General features: G+C 48.5%; 1 protein-coding gene across 3 annotated transcripts in view; it reads left to right on the top strand.

Moving 5' to 3' along the window:
- The first annotated feature begins 1024 nt into the window (after positions 1-1024).
- Positions 1025-17120, top strand: part of RUSC1 (RUN and SH3 domain containing 1) — a 79270-nt gene continuing 63174 nt past the window's right edge. Inside the window, exon 1 of one of the 3 annotated variants that reach the window (XM_063946606.1) lies at positions 1025-1499. The gene's annotated coding sequence lies outside the window, so the exon portion shown is untranslated. Of the gene's footprint in view, positions 1500-1560; positions 1719-17120 lie in introns of those variants that run through there. The other 2 variants (XM_063946608.1, XM_063946607.1) reach the window with 2 other exon arrangements.

Here is a 17120-nt window from a genome sequence, read left to right as displayed (position 1 = left end):
GTGACTGAGGCTGTATACGGAGCACAATGTGACTAGGACGCACCAGGAGACTGCACTGAGTAATGTGATATATGACACCTGTATACTGTGTGTGACTGAGGCTGTATACGGAGCACAATGTGACTAGGACGCACCAGGAGACTGCGCTGAGTAATGTGATATGTGACACCTGTATACTGTTGTGACTGAGGCTGTATACTGAGCAGATAAAAGCTGCAGCTGCTACATTGTATCACTTCTTGTACAGATTCAGAGACTTTTTGGCAATTAAGCCAGGCAGCTCTAGCAGTCTCTCACAGGACCGGCACGCGGCAGAGGGGGTATTTGGTATAACTGTAGCAATGATGTATGAGGACACATATAACCATTCACCTCTCCTGGTCCTCCACCTAGAAGTCACCCTACCTACACTGTCTCTCCCAATCCGGGCCATCCCCTCTGGCTGCGGAGCTGGATCCCCTCCTCCCCCTAGATGCTGATCTCTGCCCACTCCCCTGGTCCTGCATTCCCCCTGGTTGCAGAGCTGGCTCCCCTCCTCCCCCTGGATGCTGAGCTCAGACTCCTTCCCTGGTCCTGCCTTCCCCCTGGCTGCAGAGCTGGCTCCCCTCCTCCCCCTAGATGCTGATCTCCGCCCCATCCCCTGGTCCTGCCTTCACCCTGGCTGCAGAGCTGCATCCCCTCCTCCCCCTGGATGCTGATCTCTGCCCACTCCCCTGGTCCTGCCTTCCCCCTGGCTGCAGAGCTGGCTCCCCTCCTCCCCCTGGATGCTGAGCTCAGACTCCTCCCCTGGTCCTGCCTTCACCCTGGCTGCAGAGCTGGCTCCCCTCCTCCCCCTGGATGCTGAGCTCAGACTCCTCCCCTGGTCCTGCCTTCACCCTGGCTGCAGAGCTGCATCCCCTCCTCCCCCTGGCTGCAGAGCTGCATCCCCTCCTCCCCCTGGCTGCAGAGCTAGCTCCCCTCCTCCCCCTGGATGCTGAGCTCAGACTCCTCCCCTGGTCCTGCCTTTACCCTGGCTGCAGAGCTGGCTCCCCTCCTCCCCCTGGCTGCAGAGCTAGCTCCCCTCCTCCCCCTGGATGCTGAGCTCAGACTCCTCCCCTGGTCCTGCCTTTACCCTGGCTGCAGAGCTGCATCCCCTCCTCCCCCTGGATGCTGATCTCTGCTCACTCCCCTGGTCCTGCCTTCACCCTGGTTGCAGAGCTGGCTCCCCTCCTCCCCCTGGATGCTGATCTCTGCCCACTCCCCTGGTCCTGCCTTCCCCCTGGCTGCAGAGCTAGCTCCCCTCCTCCCCCTAGATGCTGAGCTCAGACTCCTCCCCTGGTCCTGCCTTCACCCTGGCTGCAGAGCTAGCTCCCCTCCTCCCCCTAGATGCTGAGCTCAGACTCCTCCCCTGGTCCTGCCTTCACCCTGGCTGCAGAGCTGCATCCCCTCCTCCCCCTGGATGCAGAACGCAGACCCCACCCTCCTGCTGGATGCTGATCTCAGCCCTCCTGGATATGAAGGTGACTGAATATTACATGTCTGACTCTGTGATGATGGGGAGAGGGGGCTGTGATGTGGGGATGTCAGGGACACAGAGGGTAGCAGTGAGAACCCGCCAGGAATCTGCATAGTGATATTAACCCTTGACCAGCCTGAGCTCAGCATATACAAGATCTGTGTTGTATAATGTATGTACAGGATATGGTAATTCTATACTGTATAGATCATCTGCACCATAGGTAGGTGACACCCTGTATGTATCATATGCTGGAGACATCATGTATGTGTAATATAATAGGTGACATCATGTCTGTATATTATATAGATGACATCTTCATGTATCATATGTGGTTGACATCCTATCATGTATGTGTCATATGCAGGTGACATCCTGTGTGTTATATGTAGGGAACATTGTGTGTTATATGTAGGGAACGTAGGGAGCATCCTCTGTGCGTTATATGTACGGAGCGTCCTCTGTGCGTTATATGTACGGAGCATCCTCTGTGCGTTATATGTACGGAGCGTCCTCTTTTGTGCGTTATATGTACGGAGCGTCCTCTGTGCGTTATATGTAGGAAGCGTCCTCTGTGCGTTATATGTAGGGAGCGTCCTCTGTGTGTTATATGTAGGGAGTGTCCTCTGTGTGTTATATGTAGGGAACATTGTGTGTTATATGTAGGGAACGTAGGGAGCGTCCTCTGTGCGTTATATGTAGGGAGCGTCCTCTGTGCGTTATATGTAGGGAGCGTCCTCTGTGCGTTATATGTAGGGAGCGTCCTCTGTGTGTTATATGTAGGGAACATTGTCTGTGTGTTATATGTAGGGAACATTGTGTGTTATATGTAGGGAACATCCTTTGTGCGTTATATGTAGGGAGCGTCCTCTGTGCGTTACATGTAGGGAGCGTCCTCTGTGCGTTACATGTAGGGAGCGTCCTCTGTGTGTTATATGTAGGGAACATTGTGTGTTATATGTAGGGAACATTGTGTGTTATATGTAGGGAACATCCTTTGTGCGTTATATGTAGGGAGCGTCCTCTGTGCGTTACATGTAGGGAGCGTCCTCTGTGTGTTATATGTAGGGAACGTAAGGAGCATTCTCTGTGTGTTATATGTAGGGATAGTTCTCTGTGTGTTATATGTAGGGAACGTCCTCTGTGCGTTATATGTAGGGAACATCCTCTGTGCGTTATATGTAGGGAACATCCTCTGTGCGTTATATGTAGGGAACGTAGGGAGCATCCTCTGTGTGTTATATGTAGGGAGCGTCCTCTGTGCGTTATATGTACGGTGCATCCTCTGTGCGTTATATGTAGGGAACATCCTCTGTGCGTTATATGTAGGGAACGTAGGGAGCATCCTCTGTGTGTTATATGTAGGGAACATCCTCTGTGCGTTATATGTAGGGAACATCCTCTGTGTGTTATATGTAGGGAACGTAGGTAGCATCCTCCGTGTGTTATATGTAGGGAGCGTCCTCTGTGCGTTATATGTAGGGAACATCCTCTGTGCGTTATATGTAGGGAACATCCTCTGTGTGTTATATGTAGGGAACGTAGGGAGCATCCTCTGTGCGTTATATGTAGGGAGCGTCCTCTGTGCGTTATATGTAGGGAGCGTCCTCTGTGCGTTATATGTAGGGAGCATCCTCTGTGCGTTATATGTAGGGAGCATCCTCTGTGCGTTATATGTAGGGCGCATCCTCTGTGTGTTATATGTAGGGCGCGTCCTCTGTGTGTTATATGTAGGGAGCGTCCTCTGTGTTATATGTAGGGAGCGTCCTCTGTGTGTTATATGTAGGGAATTTCCTCTGTGTGTTATATGTAGGGAACATCCTCTGTGTGTTATATGTAGGGAACATCCTCTGTGTTATATGTAGGGAGCGTCCTCTGTGTGTTCATATGTAGGGAATTTCCTCTGTGTGTTATATGTAGGGAACATCCTCTGTGCGTTATATGTAGGGCGCATCCTCTGTGCGTTATATGTAGGGAACATCCTCTGTGCGTTATATGTAGGGAACATCCTCTGTGTTATATGTAGGGAGCGTCCTCTGTGTGTTATATGTAGGGAATTTCCTCTGTGTGTTATATGTAGGGAACATCCTCTGTGTGTTATATGTAGGGAACATCCTCTGTGTGTTATATGTAGGGAGCGTCCTCTGTGTGTTATATGTAGAGAACGTCCTCTGTGTGTTATATGTAGGGAGCGTCCTCTGTGTGTTATATGTAGGGAATTTCCTCTGTGTGTTATATGTAGGGAACATCCTCTGTGTGTTATATGTAGGGAACATCCTCTGTGTGTTATATGTAGGGAGCGTCCTCTGTGTTATATGTAGGGAGCGTCCTCTGTGTTATATGTAGGGAGCGTCCTCTGTGTGTTATATGTAGGGAACATCCTCTGTGTGTTATATGTAGGGAACATCCTCTGTGTGTTATATGTAGGGAACATCCTCTGTGTGTTATATGTAGGGAACATCCTCTGTGTTATATGTAGGGAGCGTCCTCTGTGTGTTATATGTAGGGAACATCCTCTGTGTGTTATATGTAGGGAGCATCCTCTGTGTGTTATATGTAGGGAGCATCCTCTGTGTGTTATATGTAGGGAACATCCTCTGTGTGTTATATGTAGGGAACATCCTCTGTGTGTTATATGTAGGGAGCATCCTCTGTGTGTTATATGTAGGGCGCATCCTCTGTGCGTTATATGTAGGGAACATCCTCTGTGTGTTATATGTAGGGAACATCCTCTGTGTGTTATATATAGGGAACATCCTCTGTGTGTTATATGTAGGGAACATCCTCTGTGTGTTATATGTAGGGAAAGTAGGGAGCATCCTCTGTGTTATATGTAGGGAGCGTCCTCTGTGTGTTATATGTAGGGAATTTCCTCTATGTGTTATATGTAGGGAACATCCTCTGTGTGTTATATGTAGGGAGCATCCTCTGTGTGTTATATGTAGGGCGCGTCCTCTGTGTGTTATATGTAGGGAATTTCCTCTGTGTGTTATATGTAGGGAACATCCTCTGTGCGTTATATGTAGGGAGCGTCCTCTGTGTGTTATATGTAGGGAGCGTCCTCTGTGTGTTATATGTAGGGAGCTTCCTCTGTGTGTTATATGTAGGGAACATCCTCTGTGTTATATGTAGGGAGCATCCTCTGTGTGTTATATGTAGGGAACGTCCTCTGTGTGTTATATGTAGGGAGCGTCCTCTGTGCGTTATATGTAGGGAGCTTCCTCTGTGTGTTATATGTAGGGAACATCCTCTGTGTGTTATATGTAGGGAGCATCCTCTGTGTGTTATATGTAGGGAATGTTAAGGAAATTTAAGCAATGTATAGAATCTATTCTGACTTTTTAATATCATGTAATACGTAACAGACATTATTATGTAAGATGTTTTGCTGACAAAGAATGTAGGTACGTGACAAGAACTTGCTAAGTCACCCTAGTCTTGCTTATTTGTGTCATGTGCCCACCCAGGACCAGATGGTGTTCGATAAGGAGGAATGGGCCTCAAGGCCTGCTGTGATTGGTCCAAGCTTGGGTGGAGTAATTCTTTGTAAAATGCAATATTAGGGGCCATCTATGCAATGTTCGGGAGGCAGATGGAGCTCCCTTGTAATTACTTGTAAGTGCATGCTGACTGTCACTTTATTGTAATCTTGCTCTGCCATTATCAATATAAACTCTGATCTGACCACAACTGTCCACGTTGATTTTTCCACAACAATTTGGTGCCGAAACCCGGGATCTGAAAACGATTGGAACGGAATCAGGACAGGAACGGAGGACTGGAGACCAGATTGGCGCCATTCAAAAAAGGTGAGAACATTTGTGTCTCTGTCTGCTCTCCCCTCCTCCGCTCCTAAGACCCTCCGTCCCACTATCGTGAGTACAGATCCCAAGAACCTGAACAGTTGTTTTATGTTGTAATATCTGTTTGGATATGCATGTGTGAGTGTATGTAGATGCTGGCACATTGCCACATCAGCACGAGAGAGGCCCTTTATGGCTGAATGATTGTGCTGCCCCAAACATGCTGGGGGCAGTGGAATAAAAAGTAAGAGGACCCTATCGTCCTCAGACACGAATGTTTCCTATCTTCTCAGTCTGTCACGTAAACTGTCATTAACATTGTCTGCATAGTGGAAGGACAAATATAAGGATAAGTGTTGGTGAAGAGTAGTTTCTCTGCTGGTCTACCCTTGCTTGTCAATACCGGTCTGTGGGCAACTGATTGTGGCTCTCCCCACAGAACAGGAGCGATATAATCTCTGATTACCTCCTGGCCTGCTATCTGACAGCTCTGTGTACACTGGTTTGAGTCTGCTTCTCGCTACACTGAAGGGCGTGTCCTGAAGCTGCAGACTGGCGTCTCTCTGTGTCTCATGAAAAATCATACTTCTTACTTAGATAATCCCTTACTTGCATGGTTTAACCTAGAGGACATTAGAGGGCAAATATTGTTTGGCATCTTCGCCTTGCTGATTTTCATTTGGCTCTGTTGGAAAATTTGGAGGGACCAAAAGCGGGGATTCGCTGTGTGGGACTTCCCCTAACAGCCAATAGCCATAGAATATAGTGCTGTGAAACACTGAGAGAGGGGTGCAAGAGTCCCCTCCACCATAGCAGGGCTATGGGAAACAGTCACAGCAAACGTGGATTTGGCTGATCACCAAATCAGAGTAATGGACGTCCTGAGACTCCTCGTACCCCACAGGAGGAGATGAGTAAGAAATATGGCAAATGGGTCAGCCGGCATTTACCTAAGTGGGGCAGGCTGACTAGGGGGATGGATTGTGGGATCCCAAAAGAGGGAACCTTTGAATTATCCCGCTGGGCAACCCTCTACAAAAAATAAAACAAAATTCACTGAGCCAAATGAATAGGCAGCTTGGAGTAGGTGGATGGTAGAATCTTATAAAAGACAGCAAAAAGCCCAAAGTATTTTTTTTTACATCAGAAACAAGAACAGGAGGGGCAAATCAGCAAGGAGGGGAGGTAAAGTCAGATGAGAAAGAGGGGGAGGAAGGGTTTTGTGTGGAGTGGAAGGTGAGCTTGTCATCACTCCCAAAATAACCCAAGGTGAGAGAGATGAAAGGGCTGAGGAATATCGCTTGCCTCAAGCCTCAGCCTAACTTGTTAGAGAGCAGTTCATGCCTGGTACAAGTGAGTTTAGCCAGCTCAAGACAGAGAAATATACAGGAGGTACAGGAGAAAATGGTCCAGAGGGTGATGGTAGTTGACACACCTGGTAACCCCCAGAGGGGTAAGTTTAGGGGGAGGAACAATTGGGAGTCCAGAAATGTGAAGTGCTACAATTGTGTGAAACAGGGCCACATTGTAAGAAATTGTCCAGCTCCAAAAAGGGGGGCAGGATAGCGCCTGACAGGGAGGGCTTCCAGTGTTACCAGTCATCTTGGTGTTATGAGCCACAGCAATGGTTCATTCCTGTTTGCATTCGGTTCATGTATTTTAGGATATATTTCTGTTTGCATGCCAGGATTTCTTATGTACTTATTTAGAGTGTTATACTTTTGTTTACTAGCCTGGTAACTACAGTGTCATATTTTGTGGGTCTTCCCACTAGCCTTAGTTTTGTGTTTTTGTACTGGCGGCAGCGCCGCACATAACTTGTTTGTTTGGTTCTCATGTTATAGTCTCCTTAGCTGTAGCTAGTTTTCCCCTCACTCGCAGTCTCAGGTGGTGCCTTGTAACCTTGTAAGACTGGAGGGCATCGGAGTTTGGGCGAACCTAATTCGCCCATTCAAACGCGGCTGCCTTGGGCAGAAGACTAGCACCTCAGGCACCATCCGACCACTGGGAGGAGTAATGGTTATAGGGTTAGAAAAGGTCTTGCTGCGGCCATTCATACTGACCGCAGCTTCACTCATGAGTACTGGAATTCCCCAGTTGTCACACATTCCACAGAGCTCCAGGGTCTCAATTTGTAACATTGTACTCGTTTCCTAACACTCGGAGAGTAGGGGGGTGATGCCGTTGTCCACTTGACCCTCTCTGAAATGCCTTTTTACTCAGTGGAGTATCTGGTGGACAGTGGAGCAGCCCGTGTTCTCAAGAGAGAGAGTATGTCAATGGATACTCTAATTACCCTGCAAAATCAGGCAGGTCCCCAAACACTTGGTAAATGGGGGAAGGCAGGTTGCAAATAAATAAATATTGTTTGGAAACATGAGGATGGTCGATTGTGTGCACATCTCCCTTCATATGTTTCCAAAGGGGGAATGATTGCTATGATTGCTAAATTTTGGTTTGCACAGTGTTTGAAATACTTTATAACAGAATGGTTATGTTCTCCTTGTAGATAGAGGCGTGGCCTGTTGCCAAGGTAACGGCTGCAGTAACAGCAAAGAAATTGATATCTGAATTTGTGTGCAGGTATGGCCTACATGAAACGGTTGAGAGAGCAAATAGCGTATTAAAAATGTCTAAGATCTGTGAGCAAACAAAACTTACATGGGTACAAGCTTTACCAGTAGATCTTTTTGCAATGAGGTATACCCCAAAGGGATTACATGGACTTTCATCATTTGAGATACTGTTTGGCAGGCTGCCACTCAAATTGCATGGACAGTACGCTTCTCTTACTGACTACGTTGTTCAGCTTCATAAGCCACTGACTAATTTGCATGGCAAAGTGTTTTCTTCTTTACCAGATCCACAAGACACATCTGGAACCCCGATTTGATGGCCCGTACCAGGTGCTATTGACCACAGTGACCTCCGTCAAGGTGGAGAGGAAAGTACGCTTCTCACTGTAAGAAAATTAACTTTCAGGTCAATGATGCAAACTGGTCCTAAAAGCATGGGGCCACCGGGGAGAAGAGAACTGAATGGACTGTTAAGATACGCTTGTTTTTCTGCCTGCTTGTTTGTGCTTTATATCAGTGTGTGCAGGTGAAAGGAGAACAGCAAAAGAACTCTATATGGCTTCTACATCAGCAGACCGCTAAGGAGCTGAACGCCACTGACTGTTGGATCTGTTCTTATGTTCCTGCTAACCATAAAGGAATCCCTTTGATTGGTATCCCTATCTCGATGAATGATCTTAACCTCACAGATTATAGCTATAATGTTGAAATAGACATAAATCACACTGCTCACAATGCTCTTTCAGACCTAGGAATATATTTAGAAATTGCTGGTATAATCTCTCCGCCCACTATGTGCATAGGGCCTATGTTTATTAACCACGTGGCTGAACTAAAAGGTCACCTAGTCAACTTACCTAAGGTATATGTTGGAGAAACAAATTGTGAAAATGCTGCCTTAGTGTTTAACATGGAATACAATGAAAAGTTATGTGACAAGGTGAACGGTAACTGTAACAATCAATGTTGGTGTGCAAATATGAAAGCTCTTTGTGCCCCTAGGTGTGCCTGTCCTAACCAGATGGATGAGAATGATTGGGATTGTAAGACCCAAGTGCACAATAATATGGTATGGTTTCAGAGCTGGTTGGGAAACCATGGTAAGATAATCCCTAGGGTGCTGAAGCAAGGCCTATACTATATTTGTGGAAATAGGGCATACTCATGGCTTCCTATGGGAGCATGGGGGAACTGCACTATAGGAAGAGTTGTGCCAGCCATAAGACAACGTGAGAACATCTCTTTTACCAATATGATAGAAACAAGCCCTAGAGAGACTAGATACAAGAGAGAATTATTTACTGCAGCAGATAAAGCCTGGATGTGGTTCCCTGCCTGGACAGGCTGGGGAATTGAATTAGCAAATAAGTTAAATAAATATGCAAATATTATGGATGGGATAATTACTGAGACCACAAGTGGCATCCATGCTATCAATGAAGAAATGGCTCAAATTAGGAAGGTGACCCTACAAAATAGGATGGCTCTCATTTACTTGTTAGCTATGGAGGGAGGAACGTGTGCTGTTATAGGGGAGGAATGATGTACCTGGATTGAGGACTCACATGACCCCATAGAAGCGCACATGAATAAAGTAAAGGAATTACAGAAGCAAGCTAGAGACATATCCAAGGAGGGATGGAATCCCTTCTCCTGGATGGGGTCAATTGGTGTATGGTTTAACAATCTATTATCGGATTTAATAAAACCCATAGTGGTAGTGATAGGATTGATTGTATTTCTTTTGATCGCTTGGAAATGCTTAATGTGCTGTATTTCTCATTTCAGGAAAAATGTGGATTCGCTCGCCTAATAGGAAGAATGATAACAGCCACAGAGATGACCGTCTGATGGCCCAGCCCAACTGCCCATCTCTTCTGAGAGACCCCTCAGTTGTTGTAAGAGTTGGGTGGAAGACATCATCTCTGAAAGAGGGTCCCGCAGGTGCACTTCGACAGTTTGGACACCACCCCAGAGGGAGTTTATCCCGAGAAGTGATTTCGACGAGTCAGTCATTCCGATTCCAGCGAATTCACCGAGTGGTCTCTGTGCCCTAGTGCACCTCTGGCTGCTGTTACTATTCTTACAGCTAGATAGATAGGTGTGTGAATGCTTCAATAAAGGTGTGTGAATGCTTAGCAGAATAGCAACCGCGAGGCAGTACTTAGTCAGTTCTTCCTCTTGCATACATCCTGTCTCAATTGGTACTTTGTCACATAATAAAACCTGGGGGCATCAGAGTACTGGGTGGACCTAATTCGCCCGGGAAAAGCGGCTGCTAAAGGACAAGACTTTGACCTGCAGGTGCCAATTGACTGCGGGGTGTGGCAACAGAGTCAGGGTAGGCCCAGGTGCGTCTGTGGCTATATCATCCCCAGTCACAGTCACACCACCTTCTTAGCATTAGTAGTACTGCCATTGTTACCTTTTAGTTTATGTTTTTATATATGTGTGATAATAAAATTATCAAAAGGGTGAGAATTGTTAAGGAAATTTAAGCAATGTATAGAATCTATTCTGACTTTTTAATATCATGTAATACGTAACAGACATTATTATGTAAGATGTTTTGCTGACAAAGAATGTAGGTACGTGACAAGAACTTGCTAAGTCACCCTAGTCTTGCTTATTTGTGTCATGTGCCCACCCAGGACCAGATGGTGTTCGATAAGGAGGAATGGGCCTCAAGGCCTGCTGTGATTGGTCCAAGCTTGGGTGGAGTAATTCTTTGTAAAATGCAATATTAGGGGCCATCTATGCAATGTTCGGGAGGCAGATGGAGCTCCCTTGTAATTACTTGTAAGTGCATGCTGACTGTCACTTTATTGTAATCTTGCTCTGCCATTATCAATATAAACTCTGATCTGACCACAACTGTCCACGTTGATTTTTCCACAACAGGAACATCCTCTGTGTGTTATATGTAGGGAGCGTCCTCTGTGCGTTATATGTAGGGAGCGTCCTCTGTGTGTTATATGTAGGGAATTTCCTCTGTGTGTTATATGTAGGGAATTTCCTCTGTGTGTTATATGTAGGGAACATCCTCTGTGTGTTATATGTAGGGAACATCCTCTGTGTTATATGTAGGGAGCGTCCTCTGTGTGTTCATATGTAGGGAATTTCCTCTGTGTGTTATATGTAGGGAACATCCTCTGTGCGTTATATGTAGGGCGCATCCTCTGTGCGTTATATGTAGGGAACATCCTCTGTGCGTTATATGTAGGGAACATCCTCTGTGTTATATGTAGGGAGCGTCCTCTGTGTGTTATATGTAGGGAATTTCCTCTGTGTGTTATATGTAGGGAACATCCTCTGTGTGTTATATGTAGGGAACATCCTCTGTGTGTTATATGTAGGGAGCGTCCTCTGTGTGTTATATGTAGAGAACGTCCTCTGTGTGTTATATGTAGGGAGCGTCCTCTGTGTGTTATATGTAGGGAATTTCCTCTGTGTGTTATATGTAGGGAACATCCTCTGTGTGTTATATGTAGGGAACATCCTCTGTGTGTTATATGTAGGGAGCGTCCTCTGTGTGTTATATGTAGAGAACGTCCTCTGTGTGTTATATGTAGGGAGCGTCCTCTGTGTGTTATATGTAGGGAATTTCCTCTGTGTGTTATATGTAGGGAACATCCTCTGTGTGTTATATGTAGGGAACATCCTCTGTGTGTTATATGTAGGGAGCATCCTCTGTGTGTTATATGTAGGGAAATTCCTCTGTGTGTTATATGTAGGGAGCATCCTCTGTGTGTTATATGTAGGGAGCGTCCTCTGTGTGTTATATGTAGGGAATTTCCTCTGTGTGTTATATGTAGGGCGCATCCTCTGTGCGTTATATGTAGGGAACATCCTCTGTGCGTTATATGTAGGGAACATCCTCTGTGTGTTATATGTAGGGAGCGTCCTCTGTGTGTTATATGTAGGGAACATCCTCTGTGTTTTATATGTAGGGAACATCCTCTGTGTGTTATATGTAGGGAGCGTCCTCTGTGTTATATGTAGGGAACATCCTCTGTGCGTTATATGTAGGGAACATCCTCTGTGCGTTATATGTAGGGAGCGTCCTCTGTGTTATATGTAGGGAACATCCTCTGTGTGTTATATGTAGGGAACATCCTCTGTGTGTTATATGTAGGGAGCGTCCTCTGTGTTATATGTAGGGAGCGTCCTCTGTGTTATATGTAGGGAGCGTCCTCTGTGTGTTATATGTAGGGAACATCCTCTGTGTGTTATATGTAGGGAACATCCTCTGTGTGTTATATGTAGGGAACATCCTCTGTGTGTTATATGTAGGGAACATCCTCTGTGTTATATGTAGGGAGCGTCCTCTGTGTGTTATATGTAGGGAACATCCTCTGTGTGTTATATGTAGGGAGCATCCTCTGTGTGTTATATGTAGGGAGCATCCTCTGTGTGTTATATGTAGGGAACATCCTCTGTGTGTTATATGTAGGGAACATCCTCTGTGTGTTATATGTAGGGAGCATCCTCTGTGTGTTATATGTAGGGCGCATCCTCTGTGCGTTATATGTAGGGAACATCCTCTGTGTGTTATATGTAGGGAACATCCTCTGTGTGTTATATATAGGGAACATCCTCTGTGTGTTATATGTAGGGAACATCCTCTGTGTGTTATATGTAGGGAAAGTAGGGAGCATCCTCTGTGTTATATGTAGGGAGCGTCCTCTGTGTGTTATATGTAGGGAATTTCCTCTATGTGTTATATGTAGGGAACATCCTCTGTGTGTTATATGTAGGGAGCATCCTCTGTGTGTTATATGTAGGGCGCGTCCTCTGTGTGTTATATGTAGGGAATTTCCTCTGTGTGTTATATGTAGGGAACATCCTCTGTGCGTTATATGTAGGGAGCGTCCTCTGTGTGTTATATGTAGGGAGCGTCCTCTGTGTGTTATATGTAGGGAGCTTCCTCTGTGTGTTATATGTAGGGAACATCCTCTGTGTGTTATATGTAGGGAACGTCCTCTGTGTGTTATATGTAGGGAGCGTCCTCTGTGCGTTATATGTAGGGAGCTTCCTCTGTGTGTTATATGTAGGGAACATCCTCTGTGTGTTATATGTAGGGAGCATCCTCTGTGTGTTATATGTAGGGAACATCCTCTGTGTGTTATATGTAGGGAGCGTCCTCTGTGCGTTATATGTAGGGAGCGTCCTCTGTGTGTTATATGTAGGGAATTTCCTCTGTGTGTTATATGTAGGGAATTTCCTCTGTGTGTTATATGTAGGGAACATCCTCTGTGTGTTATATGTAGGGAACATCCTCTGTGTGTTATATGTAGGGAACATCCTCTGTGTGTTATATGTAGGGAACATCCTCTGTGTGTTATATGTAGGGAACATCCTCTGTGTGTTATATGTAGGGAACATCCTCTGTGTGTTATATGTAGGGAGCGTCCTCTGTGTTATATGTAGGGAGCGTCCTCTGTGTTATATGTAGGGAGCGTCCTCTGTGCGTTATATGTAGGGAGCATCCTCTGTGCGTTATATGTAGGGAGCATCCTCTGTGCGTTATAGCCCTCACATCATATCCCCCTCTCCTTCTCTATCCCTCACATCATATCCCCCTCTCCTTCTCTATCCCTCACATCATGTCCCCTTCTCCTTCTCAATCCCTCACATCATACCCCCCTCTCCTCTATACCTTACATCAGGGGTGGCCAGACTTTTGGAGTCGGTGATCTACTGTGAAAGCTAAAAAGCTTTTGTGATCTACCTAGGAGGAATAATAGCGCGCGCCGCAGGCGCGCGCGCAAAAAAAGGGGCGTGGCATAACAAAAAGTGGGCGTGCTATAACTAAAAATGGGCGTGGTATAACAAAAAAAAAGGGACGTAGCCTTGCTGCGCAGAGTGTAATGACTACCTCACGCAAAATAACACATTGGCCCCCACAGGTAAAAACCTCAAACACATATGCCCCCAGTGCCAGATACACATGCCCCCACAGTGCCAGATATGCCCCCACAGTGCCAGATACACATGCCCCCACAGTGCCATGTGCCCACAGTGCCAGATATGCCCCCACAGTGCCATGTGCCCGCAGAGCCAGATATGCCCAGTGCCACATATGACCCCACAGTGCCAGATATGCCCCCACACTGCCAGATACAGATATGCCCCCACAGTGCCATGTGCCCACAGAGCCAGATATGCCCAGTGCCACATATGACCCCACAGTGCCAGATACAGATATGCCCCCACAGCGCCAGATTACAGATATGCCCCCACAGTGCCAGATATGCCCCCACAGTGCCATGTGCCCGCAGTGCCAGATATTCCCCCAGTGCCACACATGACCCCACAGTGCCAGACATGCCCCCACAGTGTCATGTGCCCGCAGAGACAGATATGCCCCCAGTGCCACACACGACCCCACAGTGCCAGACATGCCCCCACAGTGCCAGATATGCCCCCAGTGCCAGATATGCCCCCACAGTGCCATGTGCCCGCAGAGCCAGATATTCCCCCAGTGCCACACATGACCCCACAGTGCCAGACATGCCCCCACAGTACCAGATATGCCCCCACAGTGCCATGTGCCCGCAGAGCCAGATATGCCCCCAGTGCCACACATGACCCCACAGTGCCAGATATGCCCCCAGTGCCAGATATGCCCCCACAGTGCCATGTGCCCGCAGAGCCAGATATTCCCCCAGTGCCACACATGACCCCACAGTGCCAGACATGCCCCCACAGTGCCATGTGCCCGCAGAGCCAGATATGCCCCCAGTGCCACACATGACCCCACAGTGCCAGACATGCCCCACAGTGCCAGATATGCCCCCAGTGCCAGATATGCCCCCACAGTGCCATGTGCCCGCAGAGCCAGATATTCCCCCAGTGCCACACATGACCCCACAGTGCCAGACATGCCCCCACAGTGCCATGTGCCCGCAGAGCCAGATATGCCCCCAGTGCCACACATGACCCCACAGTGCCAGACATGCCCCACAGTGCCAGATATGCCCCCAGTGCCATATATGCCCCCACAGTGCCATGTGCCCGCAGAGCCAGATATTCCCCCAGTGCCACACATGACCCCACAGTGCCACACATGCCCCCACAGTGCCATGTGCCCGCAGAGCCGGATATGCCCCCAGTGCCAAACATGACCCCACAGTGCCAGACATGCCCCACAGTGCCAGATATGCCCCACAGTGCCAGATATGCCCCCACAGTGCCATGTGCCCGCAGAGACAGATATTCCCCCAGTGCCACACATGACCCCACAGTGCCAGACATGCCCCCACAGTGCCATGTGCCCACAGAGCCAGATATGCCCCCAGTGCCACACATGACCCCGCAGTGCCAGACATGCCCCAGTGCCAGATATGCCCCCAGTGCCAGATATGCCCCCACAGTGCTATGTGCCCGCAGAGCCAGATATTCCCCCAGTGCCACACATGACCCCACAGTGCCAGACATGCCCCACAGTGCCAGATATGCCCCCAGTGCCAGATATGCCCCCACAGTGCCATGTGCCCGCAGAGCCAGATATTCCCCCAGTGCCACACATGACCCCACAGTGCCACACATGCCCCCACAGTGCCATGTGCCCGCAGAGCCGGATATGCCCCCAGTGCCAAACATGACCCCACAGTGCCAGACATGCCCCACAGTGCCAGATATGCCCCACAGTGCCAGATATGCCCCCACAGTGCCATGTGCCCGCAGAGACAGATATTCCCCCAGTGCCACACATGACCCCACAGTGCCAGACATGCCCCCACAGTGCCATGTGCCCACAGAGCCAGATATGCCCCCAGTGCCACACATGACCCCGCAGTGCCAGACATGCCCCAGTGCCAGATATGCCCCCAGTGCCAGATATGCCCCCACAGTGCTATGTGCCCGCAGAGCCAGATATTCCCCCAGTGCCACACATGACCCCACAGTGCCAGACATGCCCCACAGTGCCAGATATGCCCCCAGTGCCAGATATGCCCCCACAGTGCCATGTGCCCGCAGAGCCAGATATGCCCCCAGTGCCACACATGACCCCACAGTGCCAGACATGCCCCACAGTGCCAGATATGCCCCAACAGTACCAGATATGCCCCCACAGTGCCATGTGTCTGCAGAGCCAGATATTCCCCCAGTGCCAGACATGTATAGATTATAGAACAGCTCACCGTTGGTGTGTGGTGAGCGCAGCGCGCGCCTCTCCTGCCTGCTGCTCCCGTTCTGCCTCCTCAGTCTGACGGCAGCGTGTATGGCTCAAATCAGGTGCCGGTCCGCGAGCTCTCATTGGCTAACGAACCGGCACCTGATTTGAGCTATACACTCGGCCGTCAGACTGTGAGGAGACAGAGCGGGAGCGGAGGGCAGGAGAGGCGCGGCTTCGGGTGGCTGGGCGGCGTATCGCGATCGACTGGTCGCATGTCCGCGATCGACCAGTCGATCGCGATCGACTGTTTGGCCACCACTGCTCATAACCCCTTCTCCTTCTCTATACCTCACATCATATCCCCCTCTCTTTCTCTATCCCTCACATCATATCCCCCTCTCCTTCTCTATCCCTCACATCAGACCACATCTCCTTCTCCATCCCTCACATCATATCCCCCTCTCCTTCTCTATCCCTCACATCATATCCCCCTCTCCTTCTCCATTCCTCACATCATACCCCCCTCTCCTTCTCTATTCCTCACATTATATCCCCCTCTCCTCCATCCCTCACATCATATTCCCCTCTCCTTATCCATCCCTCCCATCATGCCCCCCCTCTCCTTCTCCATCCCTCACATCATATCCCCCTCTCCTTCTCTATCCCTCACATCATACCCCTCTCTCCTTCTCTATCCCTCACATTATATCCCCCTCTCCTTCTCCATCCGTCACATCATACCCCCCTCTCCTTCTCTATCCCTCACATCATGTCCCCCTCTCCTTCTCTATCCCTCACATCATACCCCTCTCTCCTTCTCTATCCCTCACATCATATCCCCCTCTCCTTCTCCATCCCTCCCATCATGCCCCCCTCTCCTTCTCCATCCCTCACATCATGTCCCCCTCTCCTTCTCTATCCCTCACATCATACCCCTCTCTCCTTCTCTATCCCTCACATCATATCCCCCTCTCCTTCTCCATCCCTCCCATCATGCCCCCCCTCTCCTTCTCCATCCCTCACATCATATCCCCCTCTCCTTCTCCATCCCTCACATCATATCCCCCTCTCCTTCTCCATCCGTCACATCATATCCCCCTCTCCTTCTCCATCCGTCACATCAT

The sequence above is a fragment of the Pseudophryne corroboree genome, chromosome 12 (genome assembly GCF_028390025.1).
Source record: "Pseudophryne corroboree isolate aPseCor3 chromosome 12, aPseCor3.hap2, whole genome shotgun sequence".
NCBI lineage: Eukaryota > Metazoa > Chordata > Amphibia > Anura > Myobatrachidae > Pseudophryne > Pseudophryne corroboree.
This window is presented reverse-complemented; position numbering and strand designations above follow the sequence as displayed.